Source organism: Podarcis melisellensis (assembly GCF_964234715.1).
Source record: "Podarcis melisellensis genome assembly, chromosome: 3".
Lineage (NCBI taxonomy): Eukaryota > Metazoa > Chordata > Lepidosauria > Squamata > Lacertidae > Podarcis > Podarcis melisellensis.
The window spans coordinates 107,774,689-107,795,873 of NC_138530.1; the positions used below are offsets into that span (position 1 = coordinate 107,774,689).

Sequence of the window (21,185 nt, forward strand, 5' to 3'; positions counted from 1 at the left end):
AGAATATAATCCTAGCTAATCACGATGCACAGAAGTAAACATCTCTCTTTATTTACAGTCAGGTGAAGTAATATTTAAAGAGATATAATCAACGGACAACTCAGATGACAAGAAACACCAGGAGTGAGGTTACAGGGAACCAGGCAGAGAGCCTTCTCAGTAGTGGCACCCTCCCTGTGGAACACCCTCCCTTCAGATGTGAGTGAGATAAAGAACTACGTAACTTTTGGAAGACATCTGAAGGCAGACATGTATCGGGAATTTTCTAATGTTCAGTGTTTTATTATGTTTCGATATATGCTGTAAACCGCCCAGAGTGGCTAGGGAAACCCAGCCAGATAGATGGGGTATAGTAATAGTAGCAGTAATAATAATAATAATAATAATAATAATAATAATAGTAATAATAATAATAATAATAATAATAATAATAATAATAATAATAATAGTAGTAATAATAATAATGGTGATTGTGAGGCAACCTAGCATTGGCCTCAGAAATATATGCACTCTGAATATATACTGCATTCTGAGTACATGTTCCAAAAAAACAGGTTATTTAGTCAGCAAACCCTACTCACAGAGGAGTAAGCACCACTGAATGCAACTGGACTTACTTCTGAGGAGACATGGTAAGGATTGCACTGCAACTCCTTTTAAATAATGCTGGAAAATCAGCTGCTTTTTAAATATTTAATGCTAACTGCCCTTTTGCAACACATGGATTGTGCAAGGATTTTCTGTCTGCTGCACAATCCAGCTCTAGAATGTTACAGTCGTAAGACAGAAATGCTGAATCCTCTTTCATTGCTGAAGACTGACAAAATGAGGTACGAGATTCAGTTGGGCCTCTGCCTAAGAAAGGGAGAAGTTGCTTCCTCTCACGCTTTGGCTTTGTGCTTTGTGCTTCATTTTGTTGTTATAAAACACTGCTTGGAATTTGGGCAGCCTTTTTTGGGGTGTCGACCATTTTGTGAAGCAGCATCTTGCGGAAGAGCTGACTGTCTCCTAAAGCTTCTCCTTCACCATCCTATTTGCACACTCTAGTATATGTGTAACACATAAATGGATATAATACTCTAGTACCTAAGTGCCATGATTCTTCTTCTTCATCAGGGGTGAAGTCAAAGATTCAGAGTGAAATTGCTCTCAGGGTGAGCCTCAGATGTGTATACTGAACCCAAAGCACTGGTGTATTACCCTCCTCTGATTCTGAAGACTGTAACTGAGCTCTGCCCCGTTAGATGAAGAGATTTCTCGCATGGAAAGCAGTGGTAGCTACTGAGACAGAGTTTCAGCTCTTCAGGTCCAGCTTGAGGATGCCTGGTGCTGAAACAACATTTGAGCCCTGCTCTTATGGAGTCTCTGCATGGAGCTGTCCAGGGTGCTACTGAAACCAGGCCAAGCCCTGCCTGCTGCTCAAAACAGAACACCAGGGAGCAATGCAATAATGCACATGTGTAGCTCTATTAGCTTATGTGCCGGCCAGACCACAAAGTGGCATCCAACAGCCACCAGGGAAGAAAGGGTGAGTAAAGATCTAATTCAGGAACAAGGGAGGAATGAAGATCTACATTGGGAGCAAGGTGGGGAATCAAATCAACCTTACCCAACAGTTGAAGTGGAAACCAACGGCTGTTGTGGAAGTGAAAGGCTCCTGTTTTGAATCACATCAGCCGGGTGCAGAGCCCAGGAGAACCCATTGTCAGTTTGCATTTCTTAGGGCAGAAAGTATTGATCTGATGTGTAGCGATCTTTCCTATTCTAATTAATTCAAGAGGGTTCTGGAAGCTTCTGGAAGCTTCTCTGTGTGAAAGAAGCAAGCAGAAGGTTCATGATGTTTCATGATCTGCTGCCCCTGTGGATCCTGCCACCTGAGGTAGCTGCCTCACCTTGCCCCATGGGTGGGCTAGTCATGTGCGCCAACATTACATGTTTGTACAGAACCCCCAGAGAGGAGATTAGCTTTCCCACAATACTCATCAAGAAATCTTATGAATACCAAACCAATTTCAAATTGAGCTGAACAGAGCTCATTCTTGGACTTCGAGTACCTTGACTTAACTACTCAGAGTTAACTACTTATAGTTAACTACAGTGGTACCTCAGGTTAAGTACTTAATTCGTTCCGGAGGTCTGTTCTTAACCTGAAACTGTTCTTAACCACTTTAGCTAATGGGGCCTCCTGCAGCTGCTGAGCTGCCAGAGCACGATTTCTGTTCTTATCCTGAAGCAAAGTTCTTAACCTGAGGTACTATTTCTGGGTTAGCGGAGTCTGTAACCTGAAGCGTATGTAACCCGAGGTACCACTGTAGCTATCAGATTTTGCTGTGCTGCATTTTATGTAACTCTGGGTGTACTAAGAATGTGAGGCAAAGTAAAGAAATAAAACATATTTGCAGGAGGAAAAATACAAAACCTATACATTTCTCAAAGGATTTTCACATGCAAACAACATTTCTAAGGTAAGTAACTAAGCAAGTAAATAAATAAATAGAATGGTATATGTTTGATATGACTCCCATTTGTAAACAAAGCAGTGCAGGGTTAAAACTTGGATATCTGCAGTCAATTCATAAGAAACCCAGAACATAAGGCAGTAATTATTTGTAGAAATTCAGCAATTAATTGTAAGCAGGTTACCTGTCTTGGGAACATGCTAATGGAATATCCATGAATGAAAAAGAGAGGCCACATTCCATTAGAAATGACTGGATGCAAATTATCATCCCACATAAACAGCTGAGTCATACTTCAAGTGTTTCTCTTTAGATGGTCAGACAGTTACTGAACTGCTGGTGAGTTGGTTGGCTCCCTGTGACATTCTGCTTGATATTTCATTTTCCGTGCTAAATAATTAGTGCAATTGAACCATTTCTGGCTTGATATGAGAAGTAAATAAATAAGGAAGTCTGAACATGCTAGCTCTTGCATATAATGTTGAAAATCAAGGCACTTCTTTTTTATGCATTATTTTCTAATGATTTCAAAAGTTTCTTTTCTGGGCTAGATCCTTAGGTTGGACCCAAATACAGAGGCTTTCTTAGACCATAAACAATGTGTACCATAATTATGGGTTGTTATTATTATCAGTATGGGTGCTCTTGGAGGTAACTGATTTTCTAGATCCATTTCAATTGGGATTTAGGCCTGGTTTTGGCACAGAAACTGCTTTGGTTGCCCTGGATTGTGATCTCTGTCAGGAGACAGGGCAAAGGTGTCCTTGTTAATTCTCCTTGACCTTTCAGCAGCTTTTGATACCATCAGCCATGGTATCCTTCTGTAGTGGCTGTCTGTGTTAGGGGTGGGTGGGACTGCTTTGTGGTGGTTCTGGTCCTACTTAGATTGTTGTTTCCATAGGGTGATGCTTGGGGAGTGCTTTCAGCCCTGTGGAACCTTCAGTGTGGGGTTCCTCAGGGTTTGAATCCCCACCAGCACCACCACGGTGTTTAAGTTTTGGAGTATGTTGTCAGCAATATGCTGATGACACAAACCTCTACTTCTCCTTTACAACTGCAACTGTGGCAGTGGGTGTGCTGGACTTTCCTCAAGAATGGACTGGATGAAAGCCAATAAATTGAAGCTCGATCCAGATAAGACAGGCACTTATAGTGGGTGGTTCTCTAGACTGGATAGACGCGAGGTTGCCTGCTCTTGATGAGGTTGCACTCCCTCTGAAGGAGCAGGTATGCAGCTTGGGAGTCCTTCTGGAGCCATCCTGTCACTGAAAGCTCAGGTGGCCTCTGTGTCATGGAGTGCCTTCCACCAGCTTTCACTGGTGGCCCAGCTATGCTCCTATCTGGACGCAGAAAGCCAGACTTCTGTTGTCTATGCTCTGCTAACCTCTAAGTTAGATTACTAGAATGTGTCTGCCTCTGAAGATAGTTCAGAAACTTCTGTTGGTGCAAAATTCAGCAACTGGGTTGATCACTGGACTAAGACATTTTGCGCATATAACACCAATCCTAGCCAACTGCACTGGCTGCCAATTAGTTTCCAGGCCCAATTCCAAGTGCTGGCTTTGACCTATAAAGCCTTAAATGGCTCAGGACCACAATACTTCAAGGGTAACCTCTCCCCATATGAACCGACCTACATCCTGCAATAATTATCAAAGGTCAATTTTCATGTGCCTCCTCCACAGGAGGTCTGGAGGGTGGCAACACAAGAATGAGCCCTTTCTGCCCTGACTCCTCATTTGTGGAATGTTCTCTTCAGGGGCAATTATTATTATTTTAAAAACCTTTCAAATATTTGCTGAGGATGCATCGTTTCAGCTGTATCATCTCAGAAATATTCCAGTCCCCTCTCATGAAACCCACTGAACATTTGCTCAAACATTCTACACCTTGAGTCAGTCCAAAACATTGATATGCTGCTGGCATGCTGTGAAAGTCTCCACCATGCATTTCAAATGCCACACCCAACTGTGTGACAATATTTACTGCTTTGTTCACAGGCCTGACTCTCTGATAAGATGCCATCTGAGCTGCCGTTAAAATACCCACCCTCTGCAAACATTGCTTTCCTGCAGGCATCTGGGCACATGCAAGCTGGTACCAGCTGTGCTGTTAGCTAACAACAGGAAAGCTGATTTGTGGGTGCTAGATTTGAAAAACGAAGAAACATTAAAGAGATGCAATAATTGGCCTACACATTCCCCACGCAAAATCTCTAGAGAGTTAGACTGCTGAGGGTTCATCACTGAACTGCTGGACCTGTTCAGAAGAACTAGATTTGGTGAGGTGGAGATAGAGGTCAAGAGGTTTCTTTCATCCTCTGTTGCACTAGACTCACAAACACTAAAGTTGTACAGGAGGAAGGAATTACAATGTCATTCACTCTTTGCACTGAGGTTGCCCCAAGGCCTGTGTTCTCCTACACACAAATGCATATAATTACACACACAGAGAAAGGAATGAACTGGGCTATACAAAGAGATTGCCATAGTGATTCCTGTGGTTGCAGTCTAGATGGAGTCAGTTTCATGGATAATTCTGGGTTTTCCTCTATAACTCACACTTACCAGATGGATGAAACATGCCAGAAAGTTTTACGCTAATGGGGTGAAGGGGGCTTAGAGCATACTAATCTTTGCGTCTTGCCAGTCAATGAACCATAGGTTGCAACCACCATGCAATGGCTTTACTTTATACTTCATCAAGTGCTCTCTCTATCTTCTTTTCATCGCACACAGGTGCTAATGTAAGAGAAAAACACTTGTCCACAATCATCTAAGGGGCATGTCAAAGTTCTTTGTAATCAAATCAGTTTCATATTGTTATAGATGTATGTCAAGGACCAAAGCACCTAAAAGGTTTTATTTGCGCAAAGTTTAGAATGTCTAAGATGGCCTGCCCACAGTTATTCATAACTTCCAGGCATGATTACCACAATGTGTTCTACATGGGGCTACCTCTGAAAAATGTTGGGAAATTTCAGTGGTTCTAGAATATGGCAGCCATAGGAGCCAACTCCTAGGGGCCCTTTGGCTCCCCCAATAAAATATTTGAGGAAGCTGCCTGCCCATTTGATGGGGCTTGCCATTCAAATGGTGTGCATGCACTGTGCCTTGTGATATGGGGCAGGTAAGGCACCATATTTTATACAAGTTGGCACCCCAAGTTGTTTGTCATGATGAACATATTCCACCGGTACTTAAAGATCTTCATTATCTTCAAGCTGGTTTATAGGCAAAAATCAAACGAAGTGCTTCACTTGATTTTTGGAGACCCAATTAAGGTACCCAAAAGACTCAGCCATGAGTTTCCAGTGGCTCACTCTGTCCCCACCGTTTTTGCTGAAACTATTAAACTTTGGCCGAAGGATTCCAGATCAATCATTTTTAGAGTAGCTTAGGAAGGTCAAATGATAAAGCTGAGAGAATGTTTGACAAAAAGCCAAATAGAATGAGAAATATGGAAGAAGAATTGAGGACGGAAAAAACCATAACTCCCATCCCAGTTAATCAATTTAGGACAAATAGATCTGCAGAAAGACTGTCAATAGATTCTGCATCTACCTTCATCACTGTAAATGGACTGTAATATTTTTTACACCTGACTTTATAATTCATTGCATTTCCTTTGCTACATTGTGCTAGATTGCATTTTCATAGTAGTATATACACACACAATTTTTTCTGGACCTCTTCACACATCTGGCAAAGTAGGCTGTTGCCCATGTAAGGCCAGCCAGAATACTCTTCAATATGCCATGAGACTACTTGCTATTTCTGGCTATCATAACAAGGTATCATTAGTTCTCTTGCTCATATCAGTAAGTGTCAAAGAGTGAGCTGGCAGGAAATCACACCGTTCAAAGTTGGAGTTAACTCTTTATTAACAAAAACACATTTTGCACAGGCTTGGCAGAATGTTAGGCCTAATGAGCACAGCACCTCATTCCTGTAGGGAGTGCTATTTTTCTAGAAAAAGAGGTGCCGGAACTCACCACAAACACCTCCTTTGTTCTCTTAGAATGGCAATAGTGCCCACCTGAGAGGTTCCAGAACTGAGTTCCGGCTGCAAAAAGCCCTGCTGAGGCTGAAAGTCCCTGTCTCCTCACAGTCATTTAAGTCCCCTCCTCTCAATGGCTTTCTCCTTGGCTCAGTATACCTGAAGGAGCATCTCCACCCCCATTGTTCAGCCCAGACACTGAGGTCCAGATCCAAGGGCCTTCTGGTGGTTCCCTCACTGTGAGAAGTGAAGCTACAGGGAACCAGGAAGAGGGCCTTCTTGGTAGTCCCATCAGATGTCAAGGAAATAAACAACTATCTGACTTTTGGAAGATATCTGAAGGCAGCTCTGTTTAGGGAAGTTTTCAATGTTTGATGTTTTATCATGTTTTTAATATTCTGTTGGGAGATACCCAGAGTGGCTGGAGAAAACCAACCAGATGGACAGTGTATAAATAAATTTATTATTATCATCATCATCATCATCATCATCATCATCATTATTATTATTCAAAACAAAAAAAATTCCTTCCAGTAGCACCTTAAAGACCAACTAAGTTAGTTCTTGGTATGAGCTTTCGTGTGCATGCACACTTCTTCAGATACACTGAAACAGAAGTCACCAGACCCTTCTATATAGTGAGAAGGTGGGGAGGGGTATTACTCAGAAGGGTGGTGGGAATGGGTGATTGGCAGATAGCTGTGATGAGCCTGTTGACGACTCTTAACGACTGCAATAGGTCTTACAGGAAAAAGCAAGGGGTGAGAAGCTGAAAAATGGCTTTGTCATGTATAATGAGATAAGAATCCAATGTCTTTGTTCAGACCAGGTCTCTCCATGGTTTTAAGTTTGGTAATAAGTTGCAATTCAGCAGCTACTGGAAGGAATTTTGTTTTGTTTTGACTATGGCAGACCAACACGGCTACCTATCTGTAACTATTATTATTATTATTATTATTATTATTATTATTATTATTATTATTAGCGCCCACATGCAGCCTGCTGCTGCTCTGATCGTTTCAGTCACCTTCTGGTTCTGGAAGACAGTGGGGAGAGGAGCTTGTCACAGCAGGAGGGGGATACATTTGTGACTCTTCACCAGCCTGACTCATATCTATGTCTTGTTCTTCCTCCTTTCCTACTTCAGCTTCTACCTCTGATTCTAGACTTCTCTCTGCCATGGACTCTCCCAGCTCACTAAGTCCTGTCTCTTCATCAGCTTCCAACACCTCCTCTTCCCAGTCTTCTCCCTCTGACTACTCATTGTTGTCCCACCGCCACTCCCTGGGTTCTGAGCCTTCTTCCCTTGGTGGTTCCCCAGCTGGTTCCTCCCAGCATTCCTCTGTGTCCAGCCAGTCATCATCCAAATCCAGAGCAAAATGAGAAAACTGATAATTATCAAAATATTGGCCTCATTTCCTGGGTCCCAAATATTTACTGGTATGTGTGTGTGAGAGGGTATCGGTATGCATGCAGTCTTTGTATATTAAATCTATATTAATAAATACATATCTACAGATCCATTGAATGCTACCAGCTTGTTCTGCAATGCACTCAGATTGGCCCTGCCATTAGACAGAGTAAAATGACCACCTCAGGTAGCAGAGTTTGGGTGTCAGGAGGGGGCAGCAAAATGTTAGTTATGTAATTTGTTTTTATTGTGTTTTTACTGCTAGGGAGTAGGCGAGGTGCTTGTTGAATGTTCTGCCTCAGATGTCAAAATAACTCGCCTGCTTTTAGTATTATGCTTCTTGACTTTGGAATGGGGGCACCATTTGCTGTTCTGACCCAGGGCATCAAAAAACATTGTGTCTGCTCTGAGTATCTAGCAATGGCTAAGGTCCTCCCTTCAGAGAGCTAGTACTTACGCACACAGACACATACAGAGAGATAGATGAGTGTTATTACTCTGTTCTGCTGCACAGTAAAAACTGCTTAGCTCCACCCTTCATGTACCCAATGTAGTATAGGTACTTGAGCATTGGATTTTTAATTAGGAGATTTAAATCAAATACACTCTCAGTCATGAAGCTCTCTATCTCAGTTTGGACCAATCACAATATAGCAGTCTAACCTATACCCAATGGGAGGGAGGTTATGTTCACCACTAAGGGATAGAAGGGTCTGTTAATTTCAGTTCTCTAAGATTCTCACTTTCTAATCATAATTTCTGTTCTTCGTGTTTCTGCAGCAATTTGCATATAAAAAAAATCCTCATGAAAATTCAATATTTTAGTGTGAATTTCACCTAAGAAATAGGTTTTTCCCTGTGGTTTTGACTAATATGCACTTTTTTTGCAAGCAATGCATTTTTGTATATTATTTTCACAAATATATTCCTTTTTGCACACATTTCCCCTAATATATGAATTTTTATAAACACTGCTTGGCTGGAGAACTGCATCACAAAATTCAGATAAGTGTGAATCTTAAGGGATGGCTGTGTTTCGAGGCTCATATTGTTTTGGAAAGCACAGATTAGATATATTCAGCTTCATGAATCTGAACAGAATCACATTTATTCCCCATCTCCAGACACCACCTTTATCTTACTGAGGGAACGGTGGTACACAAATGTGATAGATTCAGTAACGACAAATGATAATTTCCCCAGGCACCGTTTTTCTCCTTGACAACAGTAGGTTGCAATGGATTGTCACTTCTTCCGTGGCCATAAATATAGGGGTGTACTTTTTTATTAATAAGTGAATGGGACATTCTCAAGGTCAGAACGTGTTCTCAGGGCAGGGACCGAAACTGTGAAATTTGAGATACAGAATGGATGGACACAATAGCCTAATAGGCTTCTGCCACCAGAGGGGAGGAGAGAATATTGATGTCTTAGAAATCCCTGCACAGTGTAGATTTTTTTTTAAAAAAAAAATTGTTAAGCTTTCCCTACAGCACAACATGAAAGATGACATCTATGTATCAGTGCTCAGTGACTACTCAGAACCCTGGAGGTTTTTCCATTCCGTTTCATTATGCTCTCCTTTTCTAAAGGGTACCGGACGAACAGACTTTCACAAACACTAACTGCTACCACATCCAAAATCCATCTCTCTCAAAGCCATTTACCTGTTTTCAAAAAATATACACTGGATAACAACACTAGATAATGACGATCAGCATCTTAAATAGATTGTGCCCTGTATGATGAGAGAGGAAATGCTTTCTAGCTGGTGACGCAGTTTATTTGTGGAGTTAAATACATGTTGGGCAGACTCTACAAGGCACTTCAGATGATTACATAACCAACCCATATTGTTTCAGAGGGGCTCCATGCGCCAAGTCACAGCGTGATAATGTGACAACTATAGGTAGGTGGATTGTCAAGCCCTTGGAAGGGCAGTGTCAGTGGCGATCCCACTGCTTCGCCCCCCCCCAACCCTAAACTCACTGTTCTTCTTTTTCTTGGTATTAAAAGGCTGGGGAGGCTGTCTCCACCACTCCTCCTCTGCCCATTCCCTGACGTCACCACATCTCAACCAGTGCAATATGTCAACAGAGTATGCAGAACCCCAGCGGAGTCTTCCAGAGATTCCCTGTCACCAGCAGACAGCTTCTCCCAGAGTCCCCAATTACAGGGGGCGAGGACGCCTCTCCCGCACAGTTCGAAGTAAAAAAGTGTTTCTAAGATGCAGCAAAACACTACTGTCTACTATATATTGCATTTCTTCTGGCCTTTGAATATACCTATGTGCAGGAAGATCCCCTAACACTATCACCATGCTAGCAAATGCTGCTGTGTAAAACGCTGACACAGGTGGCGCTGTGGGTAAAACCTCAGCGGCTAGGATTTGCCGATCGCATGGTCGGCGGTTCGAATCCCTGCGGCGGGGTGCGCTCCTCTCGTTCGGTCCCAGCGCCTGACAACCTAGCAGTTTGAAAGCACCTCCGTGTGCAAGTAGATAAATAAGGACCGCTTACCAGCGGGAAGGTAAACGGCGTTCCGTGTGCTGCGCTGGCTCGCCAGATGCAGCTTGTCACGCTGGCCACGTGACCCGGAAGTGTCTGCGGACAGCGCTGGCTCCCGGCCTATAGAGTGAGATGAGCGCACAACCCTAGAGTCTGGCAAGACTGGCCCGTACGGGCAGGGGTACCTTTACCTTTATGTGCAGGAAGATCCCCTAACACTATCGCCATGCTAGCAAATGCTGCTGTGTAAAACCCACAGCCTCATCTCCTGACTCTCGCAGAGTCAGCCCCTGACAGCAAAGAGGACAGGACATAGATGTGCAACAGGACAAGACGTAATGAAAGCAATGCCCTAGAGACTACTATGCCTGCCTCCACGTGCAGGCTTAATTCCTGAACCAATGGGAGGCTGAATGATACAACAAGTCAGACATTCAACCTTGCTGGTGTTGCTATGGTAACCCAGTGCACCTGGCACCCTTATCTCACAAGATCCAGGCATGGGGAATATGCTAGAGCTCAAGCTCAAGCCTGTGCGATTTAATTCACAGTTCACATCACACCAACATATAGTCCTACTGTACAAAAGTAAGAACCACATCCTTTGCCCTTCCCACTTTTGACTCTGGTCCTGCTCACCATTGGCATTAATGTTTGATGTTTTATCGTGTTTTTTAATATTCTGTTGGGAGCCGCCCAGAGTGGCTGGGGAAACCAAGTCAGGTGGGTGGGGTATAAATAAACTGCTGCTGCTGCTGCTGCTACTACTACTACTACTATTAGGCCTCCAGAATGTAGTACTGGAGAGAATATAGCTCTGGATATGGATTGCAAAATATTCCCTGCCACTGACTTCCTACTGGTCTTGATATGGCTAGGGAACTTTTTTTTTAAGGTGGGGTATGCTTGTGTTGAAGCCTACTGACTACAAACAAGCCCAGCTAATAGTTATTGATCTTGTTGCTACGATTCATGAGAAGTTTTCCTTTTGTTTGTGGCTCTAATGGGGCATTTCTCAATTAGACAATAGGCTTCAAAGGAGAAACCAAATACAAGGCATTCATGTCAGAAATCACATATAAAGAAGCATCTTTTTGTATTCATGGTTAATGATGGAAGTTGCCAGTTATTATCAGCAGTTATGCTCAGCTACAATCATTCTAAAGTTATCCAGTTTCTCTAGTAGTAAATAGTGGACGTTAAAAATTTGAAAAATGAAAACGATGTGCAAAACATAATTACTTGTACATGTATACAAATGGTCCCTCCCTCCCTTGTTAGAAGTGTACTTTCAATGATAGTTCCTCCCCTCCACCGTGTAAATATTCTTATTGCTGAGTCATATCCCAGGCACAGTGAAGAACAACGATAGAATGATTTGTGTGTGTGTGTGTGCATTTAAAAAATGTTATTCTTCAAGACAAAGACATATAATTTTGAAATTTCTATACTGCCCTGGAATCTGTGGATGAAGGGTGGTATACAAAATTAATAAATTCTGAAATCCAGCCAAATTTTAACATCTGCCTCCCCATTCCAGATGTTCTGGACAACAACCCTCATCGTCCCTACCAGTTGAAGTCCAAGACATATGGAGGGCACCAGGTTGGGGAGGGCTGACTTACTTGCAGACATGGTAAGGCAATGATTGCAAGCAAAATATGCTGCTCTTTTCAAAGTTAAGAGATTTGCTTTCATCCATTAGTTTTATTTATTTATGCTTAAGATTGATAGATGCATTTCTTCGTAGCCCACAAGGTCCCACTATCTGCACTTAAGAGGTTCTTGGGTAGCAGAAGGGTTTGAAAGGATGTCTTCTGTTGAGCCTGATGAGCCAGTGTTTAGGGCTCAATTTTCATATATTCAAAGCAGTTTCATATTTTCAAATTGTCAACATCAGCACTAGATTCTTATATGTGAACCCGTCAACTGAAAATTATTTTTGCTTGCTAGAAAGGGGAGATTCTGACCCAGAATTACCAGACTCTTGGCATAAGGTTTGACCAAAAATGATTACTTCCAGGAGTGCAACAAACCCAGTTCCAAATATTAACCCTCTCCCTGTTTAGCACAGGGCTATATATTCTTTCTTTAGCAAACCTATCAACTACGCCATCACTTTCACAGTTTGAAAGAAATGCATTTTGGTCGGGGTAGGAGAAACTATTTCACCTATTCACACAACAGTTAAATCTCTAATACCTCAAAATCTATGAAACAATGAATGCATAAAAGAAGAAGAAAAATCAGATTTGCAATCCTGAGATTAAATCACCAGTCTGTATGAATGTAGTGGCACACATATAACTGGAGAAAATACCTGATGGGTGTAAATCAACATATTCCCATTAGGTGTCATTAATGTGGTTATAAATGATTTTGATGCCCAGATCTCAGTTTTTAATGGGGGCTTTTTTAGAACACAAAACACACATGGCTTGGGATAGTTCCAGCTGGAAAGCTAAATGCATTTGATAGCTGCAGCCAGCATGAATTCAATTTGGTCAATGCCAGATGAGAATTCATCATCCAAAGTAACAGTGAAACATTCAGGACAAATTGCTTCTGGTCTTTCTTTCCCCTTGGATTAGAAATTCAGCTTCTGCAACTGGGAAAGATGAGATACCGTATCTACCACTGCCAAAGAAGGGACACTATAAAGCTATGATAAAGGGGATGAGGCATAACAATATATTTCACCCATGTGCGTGCATGGGTAGCCTCTTAATGTTTAAACTGCAGAAGGTTTCCAAAATTTGCAGTGGAGGTAAGCTGTAGAAAATTGGTTGTATGCGTCATTCCCAACTGGCTGAGATGGGAGAATCAACACTGCATCTTGGAATTGCATGTCCTGGAATTATATAACATGCTCTACTTTGCACATTCCTACTGCATTTATGACAGAGAAGCAATGGTGTAACACTCACCCCTAGAGCAAGAAATAATTGGGTGGATGATAGCCCCCAGTGTGGAAGATCCTGCCAGCAGAGCCTTATACATGCCTACACAGAAGCAAGTCCCATTACGTTCAAGGGAACTAACTCCCAGATAAATAGGTACAGTGGTACGTCGGGTTATAGATGCTTCAGGTTTACAGACGCTTCAGGTTACAGACTCCGCTAACCCAAAAATAGTACCTCGGGTTAAGAACTTTGCTTCAGGATGAGAACAGAAATTGTACGGCAGCAGCAGGAGGCCCCATTAGCTAAAATGGTGCCTCAGGTTAAGAACAGTTTCAGGTTAAGAACGGAACTCCAGAACAAATTAAGTTCTTAACCCGAGGTACCACTGTATAGAGTCAAAGCCGGAAAAGCAAGGTCTTCTGCATGACAGGGGTTTCCCCACATGAGCCATAACATTTAAATGCTGCTTACTAAAGATCTAGCTGGTGAAATGCAGATATATAAATACTGCCCTCCCAGTCCAGTAAATTAGAATGCAAACAGTTTAGCTCTGTTCAGCAGAGATGTTCATCAATGTAAGTTAAATTCAGCTGCCAAGGAAGATTGCTCAGGCCATTGTCCAGCATCAACACCAGAAGAAATTAATTACAGTAGAATGAATTCACTTCAGCTCCATCAATTTATGTCAGTAATGATATTTCAAGACTCTGTCAAAGGATGTCAGCTGAGCCCTAAGGCTCGGGTTCAACAATGCGGCTAAGAATTTGTCTGGGCAACCAAGCTCCACAATCAGCAGCTCCATGCTATAAGATGGCGGCCAGACTGTATGGCCAATTCGGATGGGACAGAAGAGGAATGGGATGGTGAATGCCCGCAATTTGTTGACTCAGAAGAAGGCTATATATGGAGTTTGGGGGTGGGTAATGGCATGTCAGAGAGAATGATCTAGCTAGGCACATGCTAACTTTGATTTGCTTTACGCAGCAGGGGCATTCAACCATTCAGTACAGTCTGATGTGGTGCAGTCCAACCACAGATACATCACATGGAGCTGCTGCGGTTGTGTTTTGTCTCTCTTGCTAAGCTCCCACTTCCCTATTGTGAAACGGAAAATGTTGCCATGCAATTTAGTACATGCTTAAATTATTTCCTAAGTGCATACAGTATATGCTGGCTGCTCCAGGGGTAGCCAACAGGGTGGCCTCCGATGTCATTGGACTACAGCTCCCACTTGCTAACAATTAGGGCATTGATTTTTGCACCATTAAAGCAGTCCCACCCACCCTTCTTCCTTATGGTGTCACCTGCAGAAAGCCGCTTTAACCTGCCCCAACCCAAAGATTGAATTGCCTTCCTCTGTTTTTTGTCACACAGAAAAGGTAAAAAGGTAAAGGATCCTTGGACAGTTAAGTCCAGGCAAAGGCGACTAGGGGGTTGTGACGCTCATCTCACTTCAGGCTGAGGGAGCCGGCGTTTGTCCACAGACAGCTTTCCGGGTCATGTGGCCAGCATGACTAAACCGCTTCTGGCACAACGGAACACCGTGACAGAAACCAGAGCGCACGGAAATGCCATTTACCTTCCTGCTGCAGCGGTACCTATTTATCTACTTGCAGTGGTGTGCTTCCGAACTGCTAGGTTGGCAGGAGCAGGGACCAAGCAACGGGAGCTCACCCCTTTGCAGGGATTCAAACCACTGACCTTCTGATCAGCAAGCTCAAGAGCTTCAGTGGTTTAGACCACAGTGCCACCAGGGGCAGTCACACAGCCAGGGGTAGCCAACCTGACACCTTCTGTGCTATGCTATGCTAACAGGAGTTGAGAACCAGCATGACATAATGGACCCTGGAGCCCAATCCCAGCTCAGCCATGAAGCTCATTGGATGACCTTCAGCCAGTCACCTTCTCTCAGCCTACCCTACCTCACAGGGTTGTTGTGATGGTAAAATGGAGGGCAGGGAGAACCATGTATGCCACCTTCAGCTCCTTGTAGGAAAGGTGGGTGAGAAACTGAATAGTAACAAATTATGAGAACTTCTCGTTGGCACCCTATTGACCAGGCTTCCTCCAACTCAGGCCTCCAGATGTTTTGAGACTGCATTTCCCATCATCCCTGATCACTGGTCGTGCTAGCTAGGGATCATGGGAGTTGTAGGCCAAAAACATCTGGAGGGCCGAGTTGGAGGAAGCCTGCTATTGGCTATCATGGCATGAGTCTCACAAAGCAGCACAAGTTTTTATTTTTGATTTGAGGATATTTATGATGATTTTTGATGTGGCCAGTTCACCCCTTGCTAGTTTATCTTGGCACTGGAAGTAGGTCTGAGAACTGAAATGACCAACAGGCAAAACACTACACTACATGTGGGACACAATCTAAACAGTCTATGAGAAGCTAAAAATTGCTATCCCTAGATTGGAAAAATGGTTCAAATGTCAGATGGTTCCCTGCCTGGTATTATTTTCAGTTCCCAACCCAATCCACCTACAGTGGCAAAGGAATATCACAGAGGAAAAGCATAAAGTGGATGGGCAGCTGAGAGCAAGGCATAAATGTAATATAAAAAACATATACTATATTCAAATATGCATTTGCTCATATCAAAACATAAAGGGAGCAGGAAATGTGAATGAACAGAAGATCAGGCCAGAGGTCCATCTGGTCCAGCACATTGCTTTCACAGTGGCCTACCAGATGCCCATAGCAAGCAGAACCTAAGCATAACATCACTCTCCCCATCTGTGAATAATATTTAAAGACATACAACTGTTCAAAGAAAACAGGAAACCCAAAGCAACACTGCATCCCGTTCGCCGAGCCCTAAGACTTTCTTGCAATGCTGCTGCATCAGACAGGGAAGAGGCGTCATTGCAAATTAAAAAGGCATATCAATCATTTATTCTTCTTCCCCACTGCAGCGCTGGAGTAAGAAAAGAGACTCCTAGCCAGCAATGGGCAGGAAAAACACTCTGCTGTGGGAATGTGGTCCATATGCATGTGTGTGTGTGTTGGAGGTGCATGCATGTGAGTGTGCATTGACCACACCTACTTCAGTTCATCACTGGCATATAACCCTCTGAGGGGTAGCCAATGCTCAGGGCAAAAAAGTTAGCTGCTCCAAGATATAAAACTAAACATTAAATCCTTGCCATAAATCCTTGAATGAGTGAGAAACTTGGGTGTTAGGAATGGGCAAAACCATTGCCTGAGTCAGCTTACGACCAGCCTGGACTAAACAAATCAGTGTTCTGACTCAGGAGAAGGTAGTTTTGAAGGGTTAATAATAATAATAATAATAATAATAATAATAATAATAATTGTTATTATTTATACCTTACCCATCTGGGTGGGTTTCCCCAGCCACTCTGGGCGGCTTACAGCATATAAAAAAATAATGGAAAACATCAGACATTAAAAATTTCCCAATACAGAGCTGCCTTCAGATGTCTTCTAAAAGTTAGATAGTTGTTTTTTTCCTTGACATCTGATGGGAGGGCATTGCACAGGGTGGGCACCACTACCGAGAAGGCCCTCTGTAGTGGCGCTACAAATTTATTACACAAATTTAATAAACAACAACAACAATAATAATCTTGACACACATGGGCATGCATTACTCATTCTTTGGGATACCCTCTCTGACAGCTCTTTGGAACCAAAGGCCCAAAGTCATCTCAGTTGTTGCAGTCTGGAAATATCCTCCTGGCTGATTTGCACTCTTTGCAAAAGCAGCAGCCATCAGCTCCATCCAATTCCCGCTGCCTGCAACATTTGGCAATCAAACAAGCCATTGTGGAATTATGCATTGGCAGGTCCTAATGGAAAGATTTTGTTCAGGTTGTTCCCTAAGAGATGGTCTCCACTTCTGCTTGTGTTGGCTTGTTTGCTTCCAGGTCTGCATTGCTGGTTGGTTGGTGCACCCTCTGTCTCTGTTCCACATGCCAGCCACTGCAAGGTGACGCTGTCAGTTCTTTTAGGGTCCATCTTCTCATTTGTTTGATATCCAGGCACCTGGAAGTCATAGATGGAGAACCTTCCTGGACCTGGCTGTTGCAAGAAAGGCATTCTGCCCATGCTTAGAAATGCTGTTATTGCTTCATAGGGATATAAGAAGATTCCTGCTCCATCAATGACCCGTCATCATGTTCTTATGGGGGACCAACCAGGTGCCTATGGGAAAATCTCAAGCAGAATCTGTGCTTCAGAAGCAGCAAGACCATGATGGGCTTGGCATCGAAATCAGGTTCTGGGGTTACAGCCTGCCCCTCATCCCCCCCATCGGTCCTCTTCTGATCTACCAGCTGCATTCTCCACTCCCACCTCGTTTCTTCTTCCTACTGCGAGGCACGATTGCTCGGTCTTGGCTGCTCGCGGTTCCTCGAGATTATTCTGGGTTCCCATTCTCTGAGTCACGAGGCACCCGAAGGACATTGCTGCTGCTTAACGTCGTGAGCCCGAGGAAGACACCCTTTGCTCGCCTTGTCTGCTGCGACAGCATCCTTCAAACCACCCCCCTCTTCCCCTCCCTGCTTTGTCCAGATGGACCTGACCAGCCCACACCTTAAAACAAAACAACAACAACAACAAAAACACGATAACAACAATCTCATGGAGGGGTTAATTTGTTTAACAAATCGATTAAGGGAAAGGTGTATCAGTCGTGTTTAGATTGTCACGTGGTAAGTCTCGCTCGCTTCTGTTTTGCTGCGTAGAGATCTGCTGGGAGAGCTGGCCTTGGGCAGCCGTCGCCAGCTAGATTAATAATAACCCCACCTGATTCTTATCGCCAAGACCAGGACCCGAGCGGAAAACAAGCTCTGCTCAGTAGAGCCCCTGCGATTTGGAACTGAAAGCTTTTTAGACAACCGAATGGTGGGGTGGGGTGGGGGGTGGGAGACAGGAAGAAGTCACCGCACCTCTCCACTCCCAGCTAAGTAGCCTCTTTTCGATGTAGGCACCCCTTGATACAACGTGCTTCCTCCACGCCAGCAGTTAATGCAGCAGATGGACGCAGAGGCCAGGAAACGTGACAGTGGGAAGCAAACGTCGGGCTGGGCGCATCAAATCTGGTGCTTGCTGCCTGATCTCCGGGAGTTTTCTCAATCAGCCCTCTTAATCCGTCAGCTGAGCTGAGCTGACGCGTCTCTCTCTCCTTCCACCCTGCAGCCATGAATGGGCGCCACCTGAGATCTCGCCCCGCATCACTTATCCAGAGACGCTGCTAAGATGGAAACAAAGCCTCATGGTCCCCTGGTTTTCCTATCAGTCTCAGACGCAAGGATTTTTTTTTCCGCCCCCGCCCCCTGTAACACTGCAGGCTTCCTCTCCTCCCGCTCGCTTTCTTCTTCTTCACCCCTTCGCCTGCGATGAAGAAGAAAACCACCAGGAATCGTTTTTACTGGTGATTTCGCACGTAAGAGCTTTCCTCTGACGCAAACATGTGAAGCGCTCTGGGGCCCGGAGCTCCGCGGAAGCGCAAAGCTGTATTTGTGAATACCCTGCTCCCCTCACACTTAAGTAAACAATCTCCCTTGAAGCTTCCTTGCTTAGGGGCCCCCGGTCCGCTGTCCTTTTCTCTCCTCTCAGTGCAACCCCTCCCCCATGACAGGAAGAAGCGTCGACAGTTCTGAACCCCGCATGTTCTATGTGGGCCAGGAATGTTGCTTTAGACATTCCAGCAAATCGGTTACATAAGATACACGCGCAGTTAAGGGAAGCTCTGCGGTGCACACGAGACCAGAGTCCTCTTCGCTCGGTTCCCCTCCCCTCCGGTCGAGGGCTTGGGAGTGGGTTGGCCAGTTGTTCTTGTTTTTTATTTAAAAAAAACCCCCACATCCAGCACCGATCTCCCTACTGCATCCCAGAGGCTCTGGCCCCATTGCTTCCCATAGCCTCGTAGGAATGGCCCTCCGACGTGTACTAGCAAGGAAAAGATGAATGAAGGTGCCCAACCCAGTCTATGGGAAAATTACAGGGCGCCGGGCTCACGAGTGGTTTGTTTTCAAACCCAATGGAAGTTTAGCAATTTGGCCATTGCAAACGTCGTCATTAAAGTGATGAGGTGGGCGGGGTGGGTGGAGAGAGAGGGAGAGACATAAAAAATACCCGATTTTTTTTAACTTATTGAAAACAGAGCACACAACGTGACAAGCAAATAATACGAACTTTAATATTGGAAAGTGAAGGCACCAAAAGCTATCTTACGCCCCTTCCCCCACCGCCTTCCCCTCCCCCGTCACCTTTTAGAATTTATCTGCTTAAACACAGGCTTTCCTCGCAGGAAAACGAGGATCCACGGGGGGGTTTTTTGTTTTTTTGGGGGGGTGGGCGAAAAGCCGAGGTTTCGCAGCTCTGGACTCTGCAATACGGAGGTTAGGAAAGGCTTTTTGCTTTTTGCCTTTCCTAAGTGGCGATGAATGCGGATATTCTGAGATGGAGAAACAGCGTGATCTCGGGTGATGGCGTGTAAACAGAGGCACCGCTGGGCATTGTTGACAAAAAGACGCAAAGGAGAAGCTGGAAACTTGGAACTAGATCGGCGTAACCTTTTAAAGATTTTAATGTGCCTCTACACGCGCACATACAATCTGTCTGACATATTTAAGTTTGGTTTCAGTCCCCTGCCTTCTAACTCCCCCCCACCTCACTTCACGTTATCATTTTGCAGTTATTTGCAAGTCGGGGTCTCTGCAACCAGGCGAGAGCTGTCCAAGGTGCTGACCACGACCCTACGGTCTCCATGCAGGAGATTAGCTGTCCGAGGTGCTGAATCGAAGCCCACTGCTGCAGTGAAGCTTTTCGCTGCGCAAGCTGCCCTGATGGATTTCTACCGCCGCTGCGACGCAGTCCGCAGCCGTAGCCGCTATCCAGGGTGCTGAACCTCTATCTGCCATTGAAGGCTGTCGGCCAATGTGGAGGGCGGGAAGGCGGGAAGGCGGGGGGGGGGGGCAAAACAACCGAAAAGAAAACCCCAACCTCCGCCCGATATCGTATCCCACCTCGACACTCCAGCGCCAGATACGCAGACGAGAGCCATGCACGACAACGCGGGAGAGAGAGGTTGGTTGTTCCCAGACAGGAAAACAACCACCATCTCTTAAAAGAAGAAACGATATAGGTTTAAGTATTCTCTCCCTAACCCGTCCCCTCACGCACAAAGAGTTAAGGCTGCAGGAAAACTCTTAAAACGCACAGCGACATAAAATAATAAGAATAATAAAATCGGCCATGTGAAATAGGGTTTCATTTCTTCTCCTTTCCTCTTCTTTGCTCAGTCAGAAAACAACAACATGGTTGGTGAGATTACAGCTCTCCCAGCAATATATTTCCTCCACACCTTTGCAAGCGGGGGAAGCGGGGGGAGAAAAGGCTTCCTTTGAGGCTTTTATCCGGTGCTTCTCTTACCTTGGCTGCAGAAGAGCTCTGTCCGGTTGCCTCCGACGAAGGTTGTGAGACTGGGGTGCACTGCTGCAGTCGGGAAGTAAGCACAGCCGCGGCTGACCTCCCCGAGTCTCCTTCTTCAATGGAATGGGAGCTGTGCCCTCATCAAAGATGGCCGTTGTTTCCAACGTCAGCAGCTTTTAATAGACATCTATTGAGGGGAGGAGGAGAGGGAAAGGAGGGCTCGCGCGGGTGGGGGCGAGGGGAACTGGAGAGGCAGGCTGGCGTCTGTGGGAGCTTGACTCATCAGAAGCTGCTGCTGTTGCTGCACTGTACCGCAATCCTTTGCATTTTCCTCCACCGGTTATTAAAAGTGATAAATCTGTTTTAAAATTATTTAAAGGAAACACGACGGGGCGTGACCTTTCCTAGTGCATACCGTAGCCTGAAGATATCTTGTTCACCTTTGCAGGGCATTTGTTAGCTGAAGCTTTGGTTGGGGGCGGGGAGGGAGAGCAATAATGC

General features: G+C 44.5%; 1 protein-coding gene across 2 annotated transcripts in view; it reads right to left on the minus strand.

Moving 5' to 3' along the window:
• Positions 1-20,836, minus strand: part of SNAP25 (synaptosome associated protein 25) — a 74,932-nt gene extending 54,096 nt beyond the window's left edge. The window contains exon 1 of one of the 2 annotated variants that reach the window (XM_081906606.1): positions 20,685-20,836. The gene's annotated coding sequence lies outside the window, so the exon portion shown is untranslated. The remainder of the gene's footprint in view (positions 1-20,684) is intronic. The other variant, XM_081906605.1, reaches the window with a different exon arrangement.
• Positions 20,837-21,185: the final 349 nt, after the last annotated feature.